Source organism: Larus michahellis, chromosome 4 (assembly GCF_964199755.1).
Source record: "Larus michahellis chromosome 4, bLarMic1.1, whole genome shotgun sequence".
NCBI lineage: Eukaryota > Metazoa > Chordata > Aves > Charadriiformes > Laridae > Larus > Larus michahellis.
The window spans coordinates 44,739,363-44,763,226 of NC_133899.1; the positions used below are offsets into that span (position 1 = coordinate 44,739,363).

The 23,864-nt window shown below is 36.3% G+C and overlaps 1 protein-coding gene across 13 annotated transcripts in view; it reads right to left on the bottom strand.

The window, feature by feature from the left end:
• LRRC4C (leucine rich repeat containing 4C) overlaps window positions 1-23,864 on the bottom strand; it is a 567,176-nt gene that overhangs the window by 317,555 nt on the left and 225,757 nt on the right. For all 13 annotated transcript variants that reach the window (XM_074584311.1, XM_074584306.1, XM_074584296.1 and 10 more), the window contains one exon: window positions 17,582-17,671. The gene's annotated coding sequence lies outside the window, so the exon portion shown is untranslated. The remainder of the gene's footprint in view (window positions 1-17,581; window positions 17,672-23,864) is intronic.

Here is a 23,864-nt window from a genome sequence, read left to right on the forward strand (position 1 = left end):
CTAGAGATCTGCTTTTAACTAATGCCATTGTAGATACTCTCATTGTTAACTTTACACGTCTAATCCCTTTCTGAATACCCGATTTCTGTAATTTCTATAATTATACAGATTATTCAGGTTAGCTATGCACAAAATACAATGGCATTTCCTTCTTAATGCTATTTTCCATTCAGTTTAACATCCGTTACTAACACTGCACATTTACTACTTCTGCTACATGAGCTTTTGGACAGGAATATTTCAGATACCTTCCTTTGAGGAAAAAAACAGACGTCATATCAAAGCCTTCCATATAATGAGAAGGACACTTCCAAATCAGCATACTATTTAACAAAGAAGAACTCAGAACTCTAAATACCTTTGCAAAGGAATTAAATGAAATACTCTTTGCATCTGCAGAGATAAAATATATAGCCCAAGGGACCAAAAGAAATGCAAGGGTGCGATTTCTGAAAGCAACAAAAGATGCAGGCACACTTAAATTGTATTGCAACGCTAATTCCTATGTGTGTTTGTTGAATGAAATATAACGACATTTGTAGTTCAGAATTTTTTTTAGATAACTCTAAAATGTGGATTTCATGTACCTTCAGTTGAAAAATAAAAATGGAATATCACAAAGTGAGGCTAGAAGATCAATAGTTATAATATATTCTGTTTGTGTTGAAGGTTAAAAACCACAACTTGTGATCAGTATTCATGTAATCAAACAGAAAACAATACTTCCTCCATATAACAGAACCAGAAATAAGCAACTGTCCTCACAGGTTTTAATTCAGAAGCGTATTCGTTTTGTTTTGGCAGGAAGCATTAGGAATTTCTCATTTTCTCTAGAACTGTTTGGCCTAAATTCAAAGGATTTTTTGGATGCACTGTCATCATGGAAGTGCTTTATTTATAATTTAATTTCCAGCTCCTCTGTGGAGAACGCTACTGGACATTTCATTTCATTTCATTCATTGTACTCTCTCTGGAAAAGTGCACACTGCCTGTTTTTCTCTCTATGACTAGAAAAGAAAAAGGACACTATTTAGTGATTTATCTATTTTGTTTAAAGGTTTGTTGAACAACATTCAACTAATGGGTCAGTTAGGATTTTCTGTTCCTAGTATTTGTGGTTTTCTACTCACATACTTGTGACTAGCTCCATAGGTCTCATGGCACTGCACTCTCACTGAAAAAGTAAGAGCAGAAAGAATTCTGCTTTCAGTTCAGGAATTACCCATTAACATCCCATGATTGCTTTCTTAAAACAGACTTGTTTCTCCTTGATTTCTAATTTTCACAGCAACAATACCAGTGAAACAAATTAGCAAGCTGCATTTTCAAGAATGAATACTTTTGGTGCCATGTTTGCTCATTTTGAGTACTACAAACAATCAGTGGATTAAGTTACTCGAAACGTTTTTAACAGAATAACTCTTTCGCTTTGTTCATCTGAAGAAAGGAAGAGAAAATGCTAAGTTTACACTGAAATGGAACAAGTTTGTCATTTCCATTCCTTTTTCAAGATGAAGGATGAAAAGGGTCACTCATTTCACATTGCCATCTCTTGAACTTCTCAAAAATAAAAACAAATGCGGCTGCAGTCCAAGAAGCATAAGCGGTCATCCAAGAAACTGACAGTCTCCTTTGGGAATGAAAAATGATTGTCAGCGTGAGAGACAGTGGGTGAAGAGATAAATCCCTTGCTGTTCTTAGTTTGCCTGTCATTATTTACTTCTAAGGTCTGACTAGTTTGGGGAGATGTCAAGGGAGCAGCTGTCAGACTGAAGGCAACAGGACTGGGAAAACAATCTTAATTCCTATTTGAATCATGATTGATCACAACCTGTACCATGCAATCAGATAAGTATAACAAGGAGACAAAGCAAAAAATAAGTAGCTGTGAGCTCTCAGTTAAAATATTAGCAATAGTATAAAATAATAGTCTAATTTATAGTTGGCCAGAAATGTTCCGCTAAAATGAAGTCTCACTGGAAAATAATGATTTGCTGAAACTCAGGTCTCTTAAACTATATAACAAACTATAAGAAAAACTTATTTATATTCCTAAGAGGTTTGTAGTGGGGCCAAGGTGGAGTGAAGCTGGAGAATACTTGAAATGTACATATCAAGTCTTCATGCTTCCCTACAATTCTTAATCTCAAAGTACCTAACAAATAAAGTATCAGTAATTATAATCTTCATTTTTAAAGCTGAGGGAAGTGAGGAACGATGAGGATAATAAATATCACAAAACCACTAATGAAATCTACTGGCGAGTTGAGACTGTATTATGCTTTTCTACTTCATAGTCTTAGAGCGGACCATGTTTTTATTCAGAAATTGCTTGTGCCTAAGCTGAACAGTTAACCATACATCTCCTCCGTTAGAGTGAAGTTGAATTCAGACTATCAACTTATTTGGTTTCTGCTATCTAAAGCTGATCAAGAGTTCTCATACGTTTTTTGTCTCAGGCCTCTGTTATCTGAGATTTAAATCGATGGTTAATTCAAATAATGCACAGACCAAGAATTTTGTACTGATAAAATAAATCTGGCATATCAAAAATTTGTTATTTGTATATACACAAAATATATGCAGGCTTTTTAAAAGATAAAATCTTTGAAGCCATGATGTTGTCTTGGTTTTCAGCACAATATTCTTGAAGGGGTTGTAGTTGACAACTTTTTGCACCACTGAAGAAATTTAACTAAAGAAGAATTATTCATTTTCAAACATCAGAATTTCTTTTTTCATTACACTAGCAAAACATGAACATTTCAAAGATGAGATTAAAAAGACTTCTGAAATTAACTGTCAATATGTCATAGCTTTACATAAGAATATAAATCAAGAAACAAAAAAGAAATTATAAAAATGTACATAATTATTTACTCATTCCTATGTCTTACCACCTCCCGGTATTCCAATCAGTACTTTTTGCCGCATCTACCCCTCTCTCTCCAGAAAGGAGTGTACATCCCTTTCTTTTTCTTGTCTCAAAACATTTTATGCGGACTACATTACCAAAATGTCAGACAATTTTTCACCTTTATAAATGCTTGATGTAAAGGTGGCGCAGCTTTGTTGATATGCTGCAAAGGTTACCCAGTACGTGCAAAGATAATAGGTTGATTACATACATAATTTGTTAACAAACTGCTGCCACATATAGTACGTATAGCTCGTTATTACCAGAACCATTCTGAGCTTTCAAGGTTCCTTTTCAATAAGCCTGTAACCACCAGGTTTTTTGGTTCCTCCATGAATTATTTTTGAAAGCACAAACATAAATGTTGCACTCCTGCCCTGAACATTCAACCAGCTTCCCTCAATTATTAACAATATGCAGCCTATAAAATACACTTAAGCAATCTGTTTCTGTTTAACGGGGTGGGGAGGAAGGTATATATAAATACTGAACAGTTTATCTTATCAGTAGAACAGCATTAGTGTTTTCACTTACTTTCAACAGCAGTTTTTGGTGTAATTTTGAAGGTTCTTTTACAATTGACCTGCAACAGATTATCACTTGCTTACAAGTACCAAACAAGGAAAAGAAATATTTAATGTTCAGGCAGTTTGTCATGGATACAACCAACAAACAGCAACTCTCAATACTGTTCTAACCATTAAATACTGTCTTCTCTATCAGATTACTGTTGGTAGCCTAATCAGCGTTAAAATAAGTAATGCATCAGTCAAATGCATCAGGATAAATCACTTGGACTGTTTCTGAAAGCCCCAAAATGACAAATGATCTCAGAAAACCTAGCTGAATCTTCCCAGGGATTACAATTTATTAGAAAATGTCCTGAATCTTAGACTATTAATACTGATGTTATACTTTCTGCATGTTTCAAGCTCCACTTTAAAAAGTCAGCATGCCTATTGCTGTAAGCTTTCAGAAAGACAAAGAAATAACAAGGCAGAAGCTATTTTAACATATTACACATATTTCCTTGGGAAAACCTGGGAGTGCAAAGCTTTGGACAGTCACAGTTTTCCAGGAAGAAAAATCTTTTCCCCAAAATCTGGAAACCACTCAAAAATCAGACAATGCTGAAAGTGTTCTCAGAAAAAAAAAATTTTGGGGGAGGTCATTTCGCTTATTTTTGTAATGAAACTACTCTGATTTGGAAATCAGCTTTTACTTTTCTGGTTTTCAGATTACATTCTCTAATTCTCTGTGATCTTTCAGTAAGACTTTTACTAATATCAGTAAGACTGATATTACCCCTTTTCATTTTATTCTCCTTGAGCTAAAAAGTAACATCAACAAAGTTTGCTGGAACGTTTGTATTCACTAAAAATAGTTGTTCTGATTTGCTCAGAAGTTACACACACAGCAGCACAGAAGAAAACTCCTCAGGAGGGACAAATTGAGTTTTATAGCTTTTTCCCTACAGTAGCAGACAGAAGCCTTGTCTGTGAAAATCAGGTTCCCGTTCAATAGCCTCTGTCTGAAAAACAAAAGTTCTCCCAAGGGTAGGGCTCTCGAGCCCAGTAAGCCTTACCAGGAAAGAAACACTACTGTCAGCTCTTCCTTCAATTTTTCTTTTCAAAAGTAACATTATCCTGGAATACTGTGTTCAGTTTTGGTCCCTGCTATAAAAAAAGATGTAGACAGGCTGGAGAGGGTCCAGAGACGGGCTACCAAGATGATCAAAGGACTGGGAAGCGTGCCATATGAGGAAAGGCTGGGAGAACTGGGTTTGTTCAGCCTTGAGAAAAGAAGGCTTAGGGGAGAACTTGTCACCATGTTCCAGTATTTAAAGGGTGGGTACAGAGAAAATGGAAACTCCCATTTTACAAGGAGTCCCATGGAAAAGATGAGGGGTAATGGGTACAAGTTACTCCTGGGGAGATTCCAATTGGATGCAAGAAGAAAATTTTTCACAATGAGAACAATCAGCTTTTGGAATAATCTCCCCAGGGAAGTGGTGGTTTCCCCAACAGTGGACACCTTTGAGATTCAGCTGGACAGGGTGCTGGGCCATCTTGTCTAGACTGTGCTTTTGCTAAGAAAGGTTGGACCGGATGATCCTTGAGGTCCATTCCAACCTGGGATTCTATGATTATCCATATTGGTAAAAAAACCCCCACAAAAAAACCAAAACCAACCAAACAAACAAACAAAACCCCCAAAAAACCAGAAAAACTACAAGGAAAAACTGCAAAGCACTTGTCACACACTATTTCTTCAGAGCCAGATACTGTGTTCTACAAAAATTCTTTACTATTTCTTTTGTCGCTGTATTCTTCAAGCTTTCACTTGGAGTTCTACTTCCTTTAAGTTTTATTTCTGTAAGCTTACTTTTTGTGAAGGTCCTCTGCACATATCTAGATCCAAAAAATCCAAGAGGTGGGATATTAGTACATATAATGATCTTACTATTCCTGTAGCATTTTATGGATTAATTAGTATGCCAGTTTCTCAATATATTGACAGATACCAACTCTTCTCCTTAAATATATTCAATTGCTTCTACCATCCTGTTATCAGACTTCTTTAAATCCTTCAGTACCTATGACAGTTAAAGGTCTTCTGGATTCTCAGCCTCTTACTGTTTCAAAATACAATTTTAGACATTGATTCATTAACTTTGACTTTTTGCACATACTGCTGCTTTCTTTTTTTTTAATCTAGGAAAGAACCTTCATGTCTCACAGTCCATGAAGGTAGTTTGATGCAGTAAATTTAAACAGATAGAAAGTCTCTTTAACAAAGGCATCTGTTCACATGTTAAGAATATTACATATATGAATGATGATGCATCTCTTCCTATGCTGTATATAAGCAAATGCGTGGGGCAGTTAATACAGCTATGCTGCCAGCAGAAGTCAAAACATTGGTGGGATGGTATCCTCGACACAAAATCAGAGGTTCCATCTGCAGTCCTTCCTGTCCTTAAACCACCACCCGATTCTGTAACAGAATTGCATACTGTAAACTGAACAATCCACATTTAACCTCAACAGATGCTGGGTATTATGGGGAAACACACATATAATCTATCATATGTTCAAAAAGAACATGCGAATATTTTTCAAGTTGTTTTTGTTTTTTTTTATTCTATGTGAAGGAACAACCTGTGCTTCAGCAGTGATCACAGGCATGTTAAAGCATGCACAGAAACAAAGATATCCAAAGACAAGTCCTATAATGCCATCGTGGCAAGAAGCATAAAGTCTTCTTTGTATAATACCAAGGAAACTTCTAGTCTTTGATAAATAATTATCCTCTAGCAAGTATTACACAAACCAATAATACAGACAAAATGGCAGTAAAGATAAGGAGCTAACACTCTCTAAAGCATGTCCTATTTGTTCTGTAAACTGTAAATATTTTTCAAAAATGTGTTTTTTCTAAAGAGATTAAAAATATCACAGTTCTAAACATCAATTACTCTGTTCAAACAGAGCAAAAGATTACAAGGCCTTTTCAGTGGTGAAATCACAACATATACTATGAATGAGTAGTAAAGGAGGTAAAGATAAACATTGCATTCTAGCTATGTTGTGGAATACATCTCCACCATCACTGTATCAACCAGAATATTATCTGAGTGGTCACCTGCCACTTAATGTCATTGGATAGACTTTTTCAGTCTATTTTATTTGTTTATATGCCTTCTGGCTCTATGTCTTAGAGAGACTTTTGCACTTTGTTGGGCATTCAGATATCTGTTTATGAAAATGAAATGGAATTGAAAAAGTCATGTTCAGAGTACCATGACAGAATTTCTATGAGATAGAGGAGGAGTTACTGACATCAAAATTGAGTCAACATGGTGCCAAAGCTATTTTGTATTGTTCCTTAAAGTGCTTCAGGACTTACAAGGACAATAACATCAGAAAAATAGGAGACATAATGCAAGGATTACAAAAAAATCACTTTAGCTCACCCAAAATGACATCCTTCTATATCTGTTCTCCTTTTTGCTGCTGATTCATAACATGCATTGAGGAGTAACAAACAAACATTTACTCTGGCTTGACAGAAAGGGCACAGAGAGTGCAGAAAGTCGGGGCTTCCTGCTTGTATTTTCAACTTCTCTGGCTGAATCTTCTATGTAAGTTTGAAAAGTGGCTCCAAATGGTACTAATAGAGTGAATGGGAAACAAAATTCTTTTCTTGCACATTTTCTATTTTTTATCTAAAGAATATAAATTAAGCAGCATTCACCATTTTTACACCACTATTTTTAGCAATTGTTTTACTAGGATATTAGCATTAAAAGACATGTACAGTAACTGAAGCATGAAACATGGGCATTTATCCAAGTTAACAGCATTTGAAATAGAAAAACCATCTAAGTACTTTCTAATGGAGATGCAGAGCCTATAAAGCTTGTGTAAAATCCAGTCTTCTAGTAAGTGATAGCTTCTCTCTTATAGGACTCTGAAACAGGACTGTTACCTTAGGAGGAATCACAGGATCCTCAAAAAGATTTCTTCAACATTCAATTTTTTGAGGTTATTTAAATTTTTTGACCTTTTTTTTTTCCAAATAAAACTGCCCAAAACTCACAGAAATATAGTAATTTTTATGAGACATTTTTTAAGATCTAAAATGGAACTGAAGGTGCAAAATACAAGAGATGGGTCTAAGAATATCTAATACCTATTGGCTAGGATTACACCTGCATTCAGATGTCTGGCTCCCACAATTCAGATCAGGGTGGTAGAACAGACTATTCTGTCTCTAGCACTATTAGAATTCTGGATTTGGTCATCTCTGTTTTATTGCTTTTACTTAACTCATCCCTATATCCACAACTGGGCGCCTCTACTCACTGTCTCCTATGATGTAAAAATGCATTCTGTCCCTGCATTATTATTGACTCACTCAAAGCTCACAGGCTGACTGAAAAGGGCTGCTGCACATCCATACAGAATGTGCTATTGAGGTTTTCTACTCCTGGCTCAGCCAAGGAGGTTTCCAAGAATGACACCTTTAGTGCCTTGACACAGCTTGTGGCGACTCTCTAATTCTCTTGTCAAGACCATTTTGACTGTGTTTCAGAGAACGGAAGCAATCCGTTGTCAGGTTCATGGTGTGCAACAGCAGGGATGTCTGAAGCTCTGATTCATCTCAGATGTCTTTAGGGTGACGATAGCTGTATTCTTTGTGTTGCTTGATGAAGAAGCAACTTACTCTAGTAATTCACAGCTTACCCTAGTCACAGGTCCCACCATGACTTCAGAGCCACAGCATGTGAAGTAGATACCAACGAGGAGTTTTATGCGATCTAATCTTAAGCAGGGCTGGCAACAAAATTGGTCTGTCTGCTTAATAAAATGCCTGTTTATTAATACAAATTATAGCACCCGATTTTTTTGTACTGAACATCTGAAATTTCAGGTATTTCCCATTTTAATATACGTTTGCCTTTCTCTGTACATTTACATAGCATATTTATGGAGATAAATGCAAGAAGAAGTTAGAGAAATATATACTTTATTTATCAATCACATGCCTTATTCATTAGCCAACTGTTTGTGATTTACCATGTATTTTTAACTACATCACCTAGTAAGGAATCTACTCCACCAGAATTTATTTTAATATTCCAAATGAAGCCTTAAGCAGCTGCTATTTCTCATAATACACATTTTTACTAGATGTTATTTTCCTTCATACTGTCCTTACTACAGTGGGAGTCAATGTAAGGAAAGCATATGGCTTCTTCAGGTAGAGATATGTGGTCATGCCCATAACATGCTTAAAAGTATTGTTTTTTCAAGTTACAAAACATGTTGCCTTAAAAAATAAAAACAAATGTATACATACATATGATCAGAGACAACCACAACTGAGAAAAAATTAAGAGACAGATAGATGCTTTTGACTGCGGACAGGATATAACCAGAGGGATACAGGAGCACAAAATAGAACTGAGTGGAGAACAGGGGCGAGTTAATGAGTACATGTGTGATGGTGAGGATGCTGGTAAATTAATATTTCATAACTCTGAATAGATTTGGAACTCATTTTAGTGAAGAAAGAGATAAGCTTAGGGTTTTTTAGCCAAACAGCATTATCCAAGATTAATTACTCTTTCCTTACATTTTAAGTATTTCCGTTTACAGAACTGACAGTTCTCTAACAAAACTGGCAATGATTACTAGAACTGAAGTGATACATCTTCTCTATGACATCGATATTTAGAGTAAGTAGACAGACATATAGATTAATCACAGCCCAACATCTTATCTTTGAGGGATGCAGATCTGCTAGAAAAATAACTGCAAATGTCAAACTATACTATCATATGAAGCTCATATATTTATCATAATGTTTATGAGAAAAACATTAGAAATAGTTACTATGGTCACAACATAAATGCAGGGAGTAGGTTGGAAATTATTCTTAGGCATAACGCAGTTTCCTAGAGAAGAGAACCATGGCTGAAAATCTTGGTATCCTTTCCTCACACCATAGATACAACTTTACCATATTAATTGTGCCCCTTTTTTTGCCCAACAACAAATGCAAGATATACCTCATAAGAATCACAAGAGTATCTGGCTTTTGTTCTACTAAAGTAGTTTGGAATACTTACCAAGCAGAATTGTAACAGATTGAAACTTCAACAAAACCAAGGACTGGCGGGATGCCAGTAAAACAGCAGCAGCAGCAACAACAAAGCAGAAGACAACAGTTGTTTTGATATCAATACCACAAAACTGGGGAATTTCAAACACCACTTTTTGGTACTGGTGAAAAGTGCAACTCTCTTAGGCCTCTTTGTTGTAGAACATTTGAAGTATTGTAATATTTTCTATCAAAATTTTCCTTCCAAGCAAGACCATCATGTATATGGTCTTGGCATACACCTCACCTACAAAACAAACTGCAACCTTTCAGAGTAGCACACCTTGCCCACCAGCTGCTACCTGTGCTGAGGGTCAAACCACTAGCTGTGTGGCAGCAGCCCCATGCGTCTGCCCCAGACCACATCAACTCTGAAAATGAAGGAAAGGTGGCAAGTTCTCTAGTACTCTCCGAGTACTCTCTGAGCCTGCAACCAAGGAAACTTCATAGAATCATAGAAGGGTTAGAGTTGGAAGGGACCTTAAAGATCACCTAGTTCCAACCCCCCTGCCATGGGCAGGGACACCTCCCACTAGACCAGGCTGCTCGAAGCCCCATCCAGCCTGGCCTTGAACACCTCCAGGGATGGGGCATTCACAACTTCTCCAGGCAACCTGTTCCGGTGTCTCGAACTTCTCTCTGTTAAACAGAAAAAGAGCCTGAAACAAGTATATACAAAAACATGGTACTTTCTTACTTTTCAGGCACGCATGAGAGCTTTTAATTCTTTGGTCAGAGAGATCACAGGACCATAAAACAAAAAAACCCTGTAGCTAAATGTTCCTTCAAGCTTCTCTGCAAAACCAAGGACACTCCGATTGGGGCAAATTCAAACCTAGAATTATTGTTCTGGTATTTTAAAGGGCAGTCAGGGAGACTAAAAGTGGGTTGCATGTTTTTATTTTTCATCTTCAGAAGGTGGTTATAAGATTTATGTAAATACAACACAGCGTTAAGGACATTATGAAAATAGTGTGGCATTTGTCAATATTTAGGATATAACTTAAGAAGTTTCAGCTAATTGATCAGTATCAATCATGGCAACATTTTAAATTTCCAACTGGTGATGCACAGGATACATTCTTATTTCTGCTCCAAAGGGACCTTCAAATTGGTCACAAAACAACTTCCGTAGTAACTTCACTGTCAGACAGACCTGCAGTCTGATAACTGAAAGCATATAAATGAGTCAATAGACCTTTCATTTTTGTGAATAGGGTTGTATTTAACACGATACATGGTATACATAATGCACAGTGTACGAGGCTGCTGAGGATGACAGCATCTAAGAAACGTAAATATTTTTAATTAAGAGTATTATAGATAATGTAATTTAAACATGTAAATAAATATTGCTGGATCTTCAACTGTGTTTAATACACATGTAGATTTATGATAAACAGACTGAACTGAATGTGGTCTTGATATAATTTAATCAAAGACTTCTTTTTATTCTTTCATTTCCTGCCCTGCACATGTGGAAGGGGCTCAGATATCTAATATTAGCTATATTTTTGGGTGAACAACATTAGTGCTTGAAACATCTCAAATTGATTTTTTATAAGCCCAGTACATCAACAGATACATCCAGGTCCTCTGTTAATCTGGTAAGCATGGGGTTTTTTATCAGGAAACTACAGATGTACCACTGACAAATTTAACAGAATCATATAGAGAACATGCTTAAAATATCACATTTTTCCATTGTCTGAATGTTTATTTCTATACCCATGCACAAAAACAACCCAAAAAATTTCTAAGTTCTGTTGACAGGCTGCTTTTAAGGCTACATGAAAGCCTGAAAAAAATGGAGTATATTTTCTTTCTAAAACAATACCAGCAGAATAAAAGCAAAAGCTTTACATTTTGCCACTGATAATTATGTGCTCCCAGACCAGAATATGCTTGCAAACTCAGGGCATGAGAATTAGCGGACCAAGAGTCAAAGTATCAGGAAGATCTTTGGTGTCATTCTGCAACAAAGTGAAAGGCTTGGGGGGGCGGGGAGGAGGGGGGAAGAAAAAAACCCACGGCAAAACTCCTTGGTTGAAGCAACCCAGAGATGATGTTACATGGCATTGCGGGTGCTTAATTGACAGCACACATTTGAAGAGGCAAGACTGGTTCAATTTTAAAGTAGCTATGTATAACTAGTAGTGCCACTCTCTGGGAATAATTATCATACCATAATAAAATGTGATTGTTTTTTTTCATAGTTTATACCTTGAAGCACAAAGGAAAAGGCATTTTTCAACATTCATTCACATTCTATACACAAGATGCCACAATAAATTACGTCACGGGCAAAACTTGGAAAACTAAGTGATCTGGTAGATCACAAGGTAGAAGGGGTTTTTTATACTGATGTCAGTGTTACCAATGTCAAGCAAAATTTGCTTTCCATAAAGGATGGGATTTCCTATTTAAATTTGAATATCTAAAGTATGTTGCTTAAGTCCGAAATAGTCACTGTAGACTCTCCTTAAAATTAATGGGAAAAAAATACCAACTTTTATGGGACAATTCATCATGCCTGTCTTAAAAACTCATGTAGGACACTCTTAGAGAACTCAGTTTCCGTTCTCTCATACAGAAGGATACTATGTAGTTAAAGCTTAGGCAGTTTCAGATACCTAAATTAACTAAATTGAACCTAATCCTAAATGCCTTGAAAATTGTTAGTCCTGTTGATTCTTTCACATCATAATTACCACACAATAGCTGTCTCAAGCGTTTAACTGGTAAACTCTCATGCAATGAATCAAGGAAGAGATGAAGGTTTCTTCAATGGAACATTTGCCACTGACTACATAAATCTCACATTCTCTTCAGTCAGTCCTGACCAAGCTCAGAAGCAAACTACTGCTATGACTGCAAAAGAAAACAAAGCTGTTCATTTGGAACCCTCCTTGGTAATGCACCATAATAAGCCAATTGGAGAGAAACATTTGTAGTTTTGGGGAGGAAAAAGAAGTTAAAAGTGTTTTTCATAATACTATAAACAAGCAGGAAGAAGCCAGGCTATCTTTGAATGAAATACAGAAGTTTTTGTTTGAAATCACAAAATACATGAATAAACTTTTATCAGAAAAGACTACAGGGTCAGCGGACAGCCAAGACCTTGCAGCTCTTGCTGTGGTCTCCTCTGCCAAGGAGCCCAAGGTAAGGAGTTGCAGTACAGAGACATAACCACGCTATTAATAGTGCTGAGCAGATGAAAAAGCTCTTCTTCTTTGGACAGTTTCCTTTCGGAACACTCTTGAAAAAGAAATTGTAACTTTTCTTGAAAAATGTATGTTTTCTCTCTCAATACTCCACAGAGATCACCATGTAAATGATTGTAATCTGTATAATTTCTTTTGTGATGAAGATCAAGAATATTGCCTTGATTATTTCGGATGAGGAAAAAAAAACCAAACCAAATCTGAAGTCCCTCTCCAATCTCAAAATATGACGCTATTGTTTTTGACATTTTTATGAACTTCCTAGAATCAACTGACAGCAGTAGACTTGGCCAGTATTCTATGAACATTTTTATTTCATTCTTGAGTGATATTTTAATGGTTGTAGGTTTTGCTGGAGAATTGATTAGAATTTAGTATCATACAGATACAGCTGATAAAATCATTAATCAAAATAGGCCCCACAGAAGCTGTGAACAATAGATGAAGTGTCTACACAAAAAAATGATGTAAGATAGAAAGTATCAAAATAACCAAAAAACCCTTCAAAATAACAGAGATAAAAGGACATAAAGCAGACATTTATTGAAAATAAGGTGACTTAATGGTTTGTGATAGGGATGGAATGTACATCCCTGAAAAGGATGCAAGTGTAGTCTTGTAAGTTTTGATCACTGTATAAAAAGGGCTGTCAGAAACCATGCATGCTTTGCATTGGTCTCAGGAAACCTGCATAACGTTGTACTAATGCTTTGTACTAATGTACAAGCATCTTGTGTGTGAGATCATGAGCGTGTTAGGGCCATATGTTGTAGACACTAGATAGGGTTCATTGCCACTAAACTCAGCCTGCACTCTTTTATGAAACAGGAACAGTGCTGAAGTTTCCAGACTACAAAGTAATGGACCTCTGGCTCTAATTCAACAAAACAAAATAATACAAAAGCAATAGCATTGTTTTCTTTTTCCTCCCCTCTGAAAGGGTCAAATTAAAAAGGGATATTAGGTAGCTAAAAATTGTCACAGCCAGACAAAAAGCAGCAGAAGAAATGCTACAAAAATAGCAGTAATTTCTCAACATAATTGACAATAAAGTATTTTGTTCTTTAAGCTGGCCATAGAGACCAAAAAAGATAATCACAGTAGCCAACCAAAAGCCCTCCTATATAAGATCAGTGTCTTTCTGTGTATCACAAAAGGTGGCTACTAGGAAGAAGCTTCATAAAGATATTCAGTTGATACTCTAATAGTACTAACGTATATGGAAGTTCTGCTATGCACAATGCACACAGAAGTACTTGCCTGTGTACGCTCATTACAAATTCCACAGCTTCAGACAGTAATTGAAACTGATGAAACATCGATGATTTAAAATTACTTAAGACATTACCCCTTTTGCCCCAAATGAAAAAGTTTACCCTAGTACTTCATCCCTACATATTAATAATCAGCACTTATAATTTAAAAGCTACATTAGATCTTCAAAGTCAATGTCCTTACAGTACCTCCCACACTTCCCTCAAAAATTTGCTTAAATAGGAAGAATAATTTCATTCATAACAATAAACATGGAACAAAAATAAAAGTACAACGCTGTGCACAACTTACAAGTATGCACTGATACATTTGCAGCATGGGAACATATTATTATTATTACAAAATGCATTCCTGAAATTGCAAGGATTCAAAAACATTTTTATTTCAAGTAAGTTTTTAAAGAGTATGATTTGTCTAACATGTTATTAGGACCTCTTCAAATGAAAGGAGAAAAATGGATTAATAACAAGGAGCATACTGATTGAAATCTAATTACTATTATCACAGCTAAATGATATTTTTTGCATGCAAGCTGAAGCTGTGCATTTTTGATACAGAGTCCCCTAACATACTGTCACTCATTTCTCTGCCCTTAGTTAGAGACATTTTCTGTTGAATTGAAAACAGTGCCTCAAGTAACTATGCTGTATAAAATGCTTCCAGTTAGCAGCCAATTCTTAACAAGAGAAAGAAATAAATTAATCATTCACAAACAGTGTTTTCAGCTGAAGAATACTATCCACATAAAAACCCTTAGAAAATAATATATACCTGGATTATTATCAGCACTACTCAGATGATTAATTTTTTCCCCCAAGCTACACAGCAATAAAAATCCTAATGCAGAATTTCTATTCCATGAAATAATGATATTTTGTAAAAACACTGAATTCGCTGAATCAGGAAGAAGTCTAGAACACGAAACACATTGAAGGCAGTAAGGAAACATAAGAAAAATATCAGGAGCTGCCTCAGGTTTATGGACCCTCAATGCAGTGTCAGTACTCAAAAATCCCATATACTGAATTGGGGTTAATTTAACCCTACAAGTGAAGCCTGCACAGGACAAGCCTTCTCTAAGCATTGAGAGCTCCAACTCCAACCCCATCTCCCACACCTTCGGGGTCCCTGTCGCAGACCTACACCAGGGCCCACCAGTCCCCCTTCGAGCTGGGTTTCCAGGGCTGCCAAACACTCACATTAGACTGCAGGGGATCAGTAATAGGGAACCATCAGTTTGTAAGAGGGACTACTAGGGCTTCATATCTCTTCATACTGGGAGAGCCTAGCACCAAAAAAGCACAATTAGGAGCACAGCCCAAATTCTACCTCCAGGCTTTGTGGCAGACAGCTTTGGTTATAGAACTGCGTTTAATTGGCTTCTCACATATTGCAAAACCACTGGTATTACTAAAAGTTATCACGTGGGCTGTTGGGATAAAAGACTGAGGACATATATTTTAGTTTCCACCAATTTGCATTTTTTGATATGAAAAAATTTTCTTGAAAAAACGTAGATCAGTTCTCATCAGTAGCAGCATCACTCTTGCTGCCAGAATACCTTTGATTGCTGAATGTGCTGAAAAACAAATACCCGCCGCACATGTGCTTAGTTATCACGTTAAGCGCTACACTTAGTCACATATAACTATACTAGTACTGTGTGTAGTGCATCTTTTGCTACCCTTTTACAGAAACTGGGACTAGGAGTCAGCACCTTCCAGAAAGCAGGGAGAAGAACTGGGCATCATAAAATTACAAGGGCTGTAATAGCAGGAAATGTAAATGATGGGATGTCATACACGGAAAGATAAAGCTGCCTGCTCAGCTACAGCCAATGGCCACACAGTCAAATTAGGCCAACTGCAATCTAATTTTTTGTCTGGACAATATGATGGTACTAATTCATTTAATTTTTATTTCAAATTGATCTCTTTATTATAAAATCTAATGAGCACATCAAGTTAAAGATTTCATCTTCAAAATGCAGTGACAAAAAATCTGTTTTCTTTCCCTAACAATAAAAATTTGATCTTAAATCATGTTATCGTGACACTGAAAGTATTTATGAGCAACAACAACAAAATATATAGACATTGGTAAGGGATGACTGGTGATTTTATTTTTCCCCCGTACAATCCTGTATGAAGCTACAAATACATGTGTCAACTTCCTAGCTAAAACAAGAATTTTGACACCAGACCTCCAATTTTTTGGCCACTTTTGCATCTTCTTATTGTCAGTCTTTCAGCAGAGAACACAGGTACGCTGCAGTTCCCATTGCAGACTTTTAGACCCCAGTTTGGGAACCTCTGCCCTACTCTACAGTTGAACAGACAGATTCAAACAACTCTTTTCTTCAATTGATAAGTTATTTGCAAAAAGACCATCTTTTATTAAGTAATTTATTACTTAGAGTTGTTAGGAAAGTTCACATGAACAAACACAAGCCAAGGCAAACCTCACATTTAGGCTCTCACTAGTCACTATATATAAAACACCACCCCAGTCAGCTGATATAATTTCTACACTTGGACTGGAGCTTTTCTAAAAAGAGCGACAGAAATCATTCTGCAAATACTGCATAATAGCATGCTCAAAATCCTCCTTCTGTGCAAGCGCATGACTATTTGGATGACGGATATTCAATCCCCAAATACTGGAGCCAATAAAATCATCCTCACAAATGTTTGTGCGCAGAAAAGACTGAAACAACATCATGAACAAAGCTGAATCAATTAGCCTTTCAAAAGTCAAATGAATACTCAGAGATCCAACATCAATCTCAAGAACTGGACCTTTATCAGGCAAGAAATGCTTATGGCAATGAAATAAAACATAAACAGAAAATTTAAAATTGTCGTTCCACTAGCAATATCAAAAACAATATTTTCACTGAACAGCAACAACGCTTAGTACATATTGCTGTGAGAAGGAATAAATGTCCTTTTTTGCTTTCCCTTGTGTACTAGTGCATTAAGTCTGAGAAGGTCATTAATATTACTTAGTGTCTTCTCAAAACTGAAGATTTTAATCAGAGTTTACATTTCTGTCAGCTACTGTGTAGTCTTGTTTTTGCAGTTCCTACTATAAAAGGTCACAATACTGCTATTTTGGGGGAGGCTAACAAATAAAGACGTTTATCTAGTGTCAGGTCATTTTGCTGACCAGGTAGGTCCTGTATAATTTTTTTTTTAGAGCTTTGTTATCAATTACCATTAATCTTGACTTGTGTTGCTATGGATTTTCCTGAGCGCAGGTTATGAATGTGTGGCACAGTCTGATGAAGATTAATGTGCAGAGTAAAATGACGGGACAAAAATACCTTCAAAAAGGTATGACCTCAGACACAATCTGTCATATTACCTTATCTGCTGCTGTGATAAAAATAAATTAAGAAACATCTCTAACCAATGGTTTCTTTGATAAAGTCAAATCATAATCACTAGCTAAACAAAACATGTAATCAATGTTACAGTAAATGTATTACACTTACATGTTGTTCAGAACACCCAGTAGAACATCAGCCTGTTTGCTTTCTGCATCAATTAATAATCACGATTTCTTGCAATAAAGAAATTCATTTCTGGGGAGACAAAAAAAAGCCAAAACAAAACATGAGGTTAAATGATTGGCATTTTTTTCAGTATTCATACTGTGGTAATATATGAAAATGTAAAATCTCAGCTGGGCAATTTACAGGAACATGCTACAATTTCATTAAAAAACCTGCATAATTAAATCTTTATTTGTGAGGGTGAACGTGCTATTAACATTTTATGAGAGTCAAGAATATATTTCATGCATAGGTAAAAAGTTACTTGAGCTGCAGGGAGTTTCTTTATTATTTCTGGTTTATTATGTTCTGCCAGGAACAAAGTTTTTAGTTTTCAGGAAGCGTTCCTTTCCAGTTTCAACCAAAAAGACCTTTCACAAATACTCAAAAAGAAAACGGAATCTTGTCCAAACCCCTCCATTTTTCTTATGAAAAAAAAAAAAATCACATTTTCCTTGAATATTACTGGTAGAATGATTTGAAGGAAATCTTGTAGATTATATCCCAGGGTACCTCCCTTTATCCCTTTTCAGTATTTGTTTCTGAGAATACATGAAGAAAAGAAAAAAGTAGGCTGAAAAATAGACTCTTACAGTGAAATCAATTTAACAGTAGACTCCCAAGAAAATGAAGAATCTGTATAGGTTGATATAGCACAATTTATGAGATCCAGTTCATTCCGACTGTTCTGACAGAGGCTTAAGAGAGTTTAGCATTTCCTCTAGTAGAAAATAAATCCAATTTTAAAAATTTTTGCCTCTTGCACCTGTAAGCAAATATCTTCTAGTTAACATGGTTAGTAAGTTTTATTTCTTGCTTACCCTAAAAAATCAAAACATTTCCAGTCAGTGCTGTAGAATGTTCCTTGCTGTCAACAGGAAATTTCACAAATTTTTGTCAGTGACCCTATTCCTGCAGATTCCTGAATTATGATTTTAAACCTGGTGACAATAGGCTTGGGCTTTTTACTTACTCTTTGTGACTCCCTGTGAACCAGTCCTCAGCCATCCTACAGATAAGGATGCTAAATACCGAGGGGAAAAAAAATGGCTTAGAAGCTTTTAGTAATTTTAAAGCTGTCAAAACTGAAAGAAAATACTACTGAGGGTGAGCTGCAGTGAGAGAATCTGTTAGGTTGTCTAATAAGTCCACTTAGTATCTAAAGCCTCATCAAATACTTACAAAGAAACAAGTGATGGCACACAGGCGCTCATGGAATGAGTGCAGGTAGCATGATACAGCTCTCCAGTTTTGTCAGCCCTTCATGCAACAGTGATTCTGACATATTGCATTTATCTATGCGGACTGGCTGTAAGCATATATGGCCAAATTTACCATGGCTTATAATGTTAGAAATACAGATATAGAAATACAACAGTACACTTAAATGATTAGAAACATCTCAAAAGAATCACCTTGTTCTGGTAATTTTCAGGCACACATCAGTAATCTGGACTTTTAACAAATCTCACCCTTCATAATTTTGGAGTTATGCAAATGAGAACAAATGTTAGAAGCTTCAAACGTACAAAATACAGAGCTACATCTACAGGCTAGTAACAGGGTATGCAAATTATTTTTCATTGACGGTTCAGTCCTGCCAGCTCCATGGAAAACCATTTGCTCCTCTCAGAAGGTGCTCAGTGACTCTTATTTCTTAGCCAATTAAAAGGGGCTAGTTTGTGCTCAGTTCCTTGACAATTCTGCACTGAGGACTAGAAATCAGTGCGATGACAAAGCACAAATTTAGAAGCAGAGGCATATATTTGAGAAGCAAATTATAAAGCCAATGTGCTGTAGTGGAACTCTTTAATATATCTCATATGTGAAAAGCAAGTATGGCTGGCCAGTCTGTGTTGGCAGAAAGCAACGAGTGCTTGCCTAAAAGGTGCAAGACTTTTAGGGAATGAAGACTCTTCTTACAGAATCTGTCAAAGCAAATTGCCTTCCCTTCACTACCATAGTCCTGCAGAAATATGCATTCCTTTAAACAGGTGGAAAAAAGCTAGGTGGTGAGACAGTAGGTAAAACTTCTTAGTATATAAGGCGAGGCAAAAAATAAAAGAGAATAAAAGAAAGAAATATTGCTTAATTCTTCTGTTTAGGATATTCTCAATAACACCTAGCCTGGTTTGATGACTTCCAGTTGTCCAAAAGTCATATATGGGTTCACAGGGAGTAGACAAAAGCATCATATGAAACACAGTAAAATAATCTTTAAATTTCTAAGCCAGATAACTGTAGCCTTTCCCTCACCAAACTATGTCTCCTATTAAAAACCTTCCAATTCATTCAGGATCAGGTAAAAGATAACTTATTCCTGTCTAAGAATGTAGCAGTCTGATGCAGACTCTCGGCCTTGGATTATATACTTAAACTTTGTTTCACGGCTGTGTACGTGGCCACATAGTGCTAGGACTGATACCTAAGAGTATAGGTGTGGTTAGGTCCTCCAGATGACTACTACAGAAATATCTAGCTGCTGAGATCATCTACATACATGTACAGTATAGACAAGCAACGATCACTAGCATAAAAATACTACAAATTTGAGAGAGAAAAAAATGACATTAAATCAGAAAAATGTAAAATTAAAAAAAAAAATCCATTTACTGACATTTAAGAACTCATCAGTATGGAGCATCATAGAATACAGCCCTGGGAAGAGGAAGAGTATAGTGGTTTTACGAAACAAATCTGCAGTAGAAAGATGAAGTCCTACAAAATACTTTGTCTCGTAGCTCCTTCTCAATTAGTGATCAAAATCGTCATTACTAAACCTGAAGATCTGGATGATCTTATGTAAAAACATTTTAAGCTTTTATAAACATTTCTGCAAGTTTGGTATGAGTTAAAGGTTTAACAGAGGCATTCATAATACCAATCGTAGAAAAAGTAGTAAGAGTGTAAATGATAATGAAATAATCTAAAGATTAAAACACATTTAATCAGCATGATGAATTATTACTGTCATTACATTTTTGTGCTGTTATTATACTAATATATTTTACACAAACATTAGTCAAGGCTGTTTTAATTAGTGATGTCTACACCACCAAGGGACTTCCACCTGAAAAATTATAGCTGAGAGAATGATAATGATTATATGTGGCAACTTTAGAGACCTAGCAAAATACGCAAGATTTATCCAATATCCATACCTCCAGAGTAATGCCATTTACTTTTCTTTATTAATAGCCTAGAAATACTGATTTCAGAAGAATTCAACTAATCATCTAGCACACACATTGATTTTCTGAAATAGAATCAAGGATCTTCAGAGGGCCTTCTGCCTGCTTGCCCTCCAGTTACTCCTATAAACTATTAGCAAAAAGCATCCCTGACATTATTTTTCCATTGTTCTGTTATTCTTAATATCATTTTCTCAGTGTCTTTAAGCAGCAAATAAAAACAATAACAACTTGTCTCACCTACAGTGAGCATGAAAAACACTGATCGCAGCCCTCAGTGTAACAACCAACACTACAATCCTTTGGGGATTTCACCTTCATTTTTTTCCTGCTATCAGAACTTTCATATTTGTCAAAACTTCTCCAGAAGCCAGACATAAACAAAATGCCCCATCCACTGTTAAGCCCTGTTCCCTGCAAGTTCTTCAACATTAACATTTCCTATTACCTAATTACATCCAGGACATCAGGATACGATAAATATAAAGTTTATATACACCTGCATTAACTCATTTTCCATTATTCTTGCCTGAATTTATTTTCTTTGTTATTAACTATTAAAAAGAGTCCAATAATTCACTTTTTGGTGAAGATTAATAGAATAAGGTCAAGGAATACTTCATCTTCTCTTCAGACATTTGTTATATGCTCACTCATCACTATAATATCCTACAATATCTTTCGTATTTTCTTACCTCTGATATTTGTATAAAGCCTTATAACTCATTTGGTAGTTATAGTTCAGATTTTGCCACAGCTTTTCCAAATTTATCCTTACATAGGCATTGCTTCTATATGGAGCTACAGTTTCTTTATGCTATTAACAAATTTCTTTTTCTGATGTTTAGATTAAGAACTGAGGCTACCATGCTTCTTTCCTATCACACACCTTTTTTTTTCTTTTTTTTTTCTATTTTTTTTTCACCAATAAAGACAACCCATAGCACTAACATGCAAAGTAAATGAATTTTATGGATGACAGAAAAAGAAACTGGGTTGACGCAAGGGCAACCAATTAGCCCACAACAAAACCTGAAACATCATCTGGATTTGCAGTGTTCAGTGCTAGTCAATCCCTTTAAATTAACTTAGAGGAGCATACAGTAATAGAGGGGACTAAAACAATGCTTATAATGAGCAAATTAGGAAGAAGATGTAACAACAGAGATTTGTCTGCTGAAAAAGACCACTGAATTGTGCCTAATTTCAGCAATGCTGGGGAAACAGAAGTGCCAATTAAGGACTTGGCTTCACGTTCAATTTTCATCTTGAAAATGGATTAGCGTACCTGGATCTTATATAACACTGCTCTTACATTTAGAATTAATTCTTTACCTTAAAAGTATTAGAATGCCAATACAGCAGAGTGGCATGGACAACTATTCAATCAAAATTCCTCTGGGAATTCTGAACACAGCAACTGTCTAAGAGCCAACATAACACCAGTACAAAACAATTCAAGTTAGCATTGGCTTTATTCAAACAGAAATTTCAGAAGTTACACAGCTATGCAGAATTAACTGTAAGAGCTCAGGTTTTGATCAATATTTCTACTGCTAAAAAGCCAAGCAATAGATAATTGCAACAGATAGGAAAGCTCAGCTTTAGTTTTATATTTCATCCAGAACAGAAGGTGACAGTTTCAAACTCTTTTTCTAAGGCACTGGTTCAATACAGAGTTATTAGGGTAAAGGAATGCCTGCAATTCATAAGCTTATCTCCTTACACATTTTGTTTGTTTTGTTTGTTTTACAACTGCAGCATAAGGAACAGTTAGTGAAAGCTGCTCATAGGAAATGAATTGAGTAACACTTTAAGCTTCCAGGTGTGTTATAGAGCTTGCAAGAAATTACTTGAATTATTGCAAACTGTGCTGCAGCTGCAGGGACAGCCACGATGTCAGGCGGTGTTGCTTGGGGGTTCAAGAGTTGCGCCATATCTCACAACCAAATTACAGAGGCTTGGGATTTTTTCTCTTGCAGCACCACTAGATAGACTTTCTCTTTCCTTGTACAATCTCCCCCTTTCTTTCCTTCATAAACTAAATGCATTGAATGATGCCAAGTACTGCCCAGGCAAGACATTATTTTTAGTTCAATCAACCTATTTTCAGAATTTAACAACATCATGAAAGACTGTGGAATCTTTTCAGAGCCCAGACAGTCCTGCTGCCTCCCAGTAAGAGCTATTTCAGTCTGGCACATTGGCTGTTGAGGCTATACTGCAAATAACGTAGGCATTAGCTAATGTTTTCTCCATTTTAGCCAAATGCTTTACAATTCTCTTTTGAACATTATTCCTGTATTTCCCATTTTTAAAAAGTGCAGGATCAAAGCTCTGGAGAGAAAAAGACAGCAAAAAAGAAAATTCTGATTCATTTCTGGCAGTCTGTGCGTATTACTGGGTGTTGGAGTCGGCAGGATGGCAAGTAGTATCATCAATTACTTATGGAGGCATGGACTGAATCCGAGTCCCAAATGCTCAGAAGAATGGGCTCATGACCCTGTTCTTTATGCAGTAAATAATCAAGTCACCCGTTATTTACAGAAGCATGGAGTGAATCCGAGTCGCGACTTCTCAGAATAATTGGATCATGACAATTGCCATAATTGAGAAGTTGTTGAAAAGCAATTAGGGGCTGCACAAACGATGGAAAATGGAAAGAAGTTATCTTAAAGATGCTAGGTACCAGAGGAGGGCCACAAAAATGATCAGAGGGCTGGAGCACCACTCCTACGAGGACAGGCTGAGAGAGCTGGGGTTCTTCAGCCTGGAGAAGAGAAGACTCTGGGGAAACCTTATTGCAGCTTTTCAGTACTTAAAGGGGACCTCCTGGAAAGACGGGAAAAGGGACTCTTCATCAGGGAGTGTAGTGACAAGATGAGGGGTAATGGTTTTAAAATAAAAGAGGGTAGATTTGGACTAGATATAAGGAAGAACATTTTTACAACAAGGGTCGTGAAACACTGGAATAGGTTGCCCAGAGAGGTGGTAGATGCCCCATCCCTGGAAACATTCAAGGTCAGGTTGGA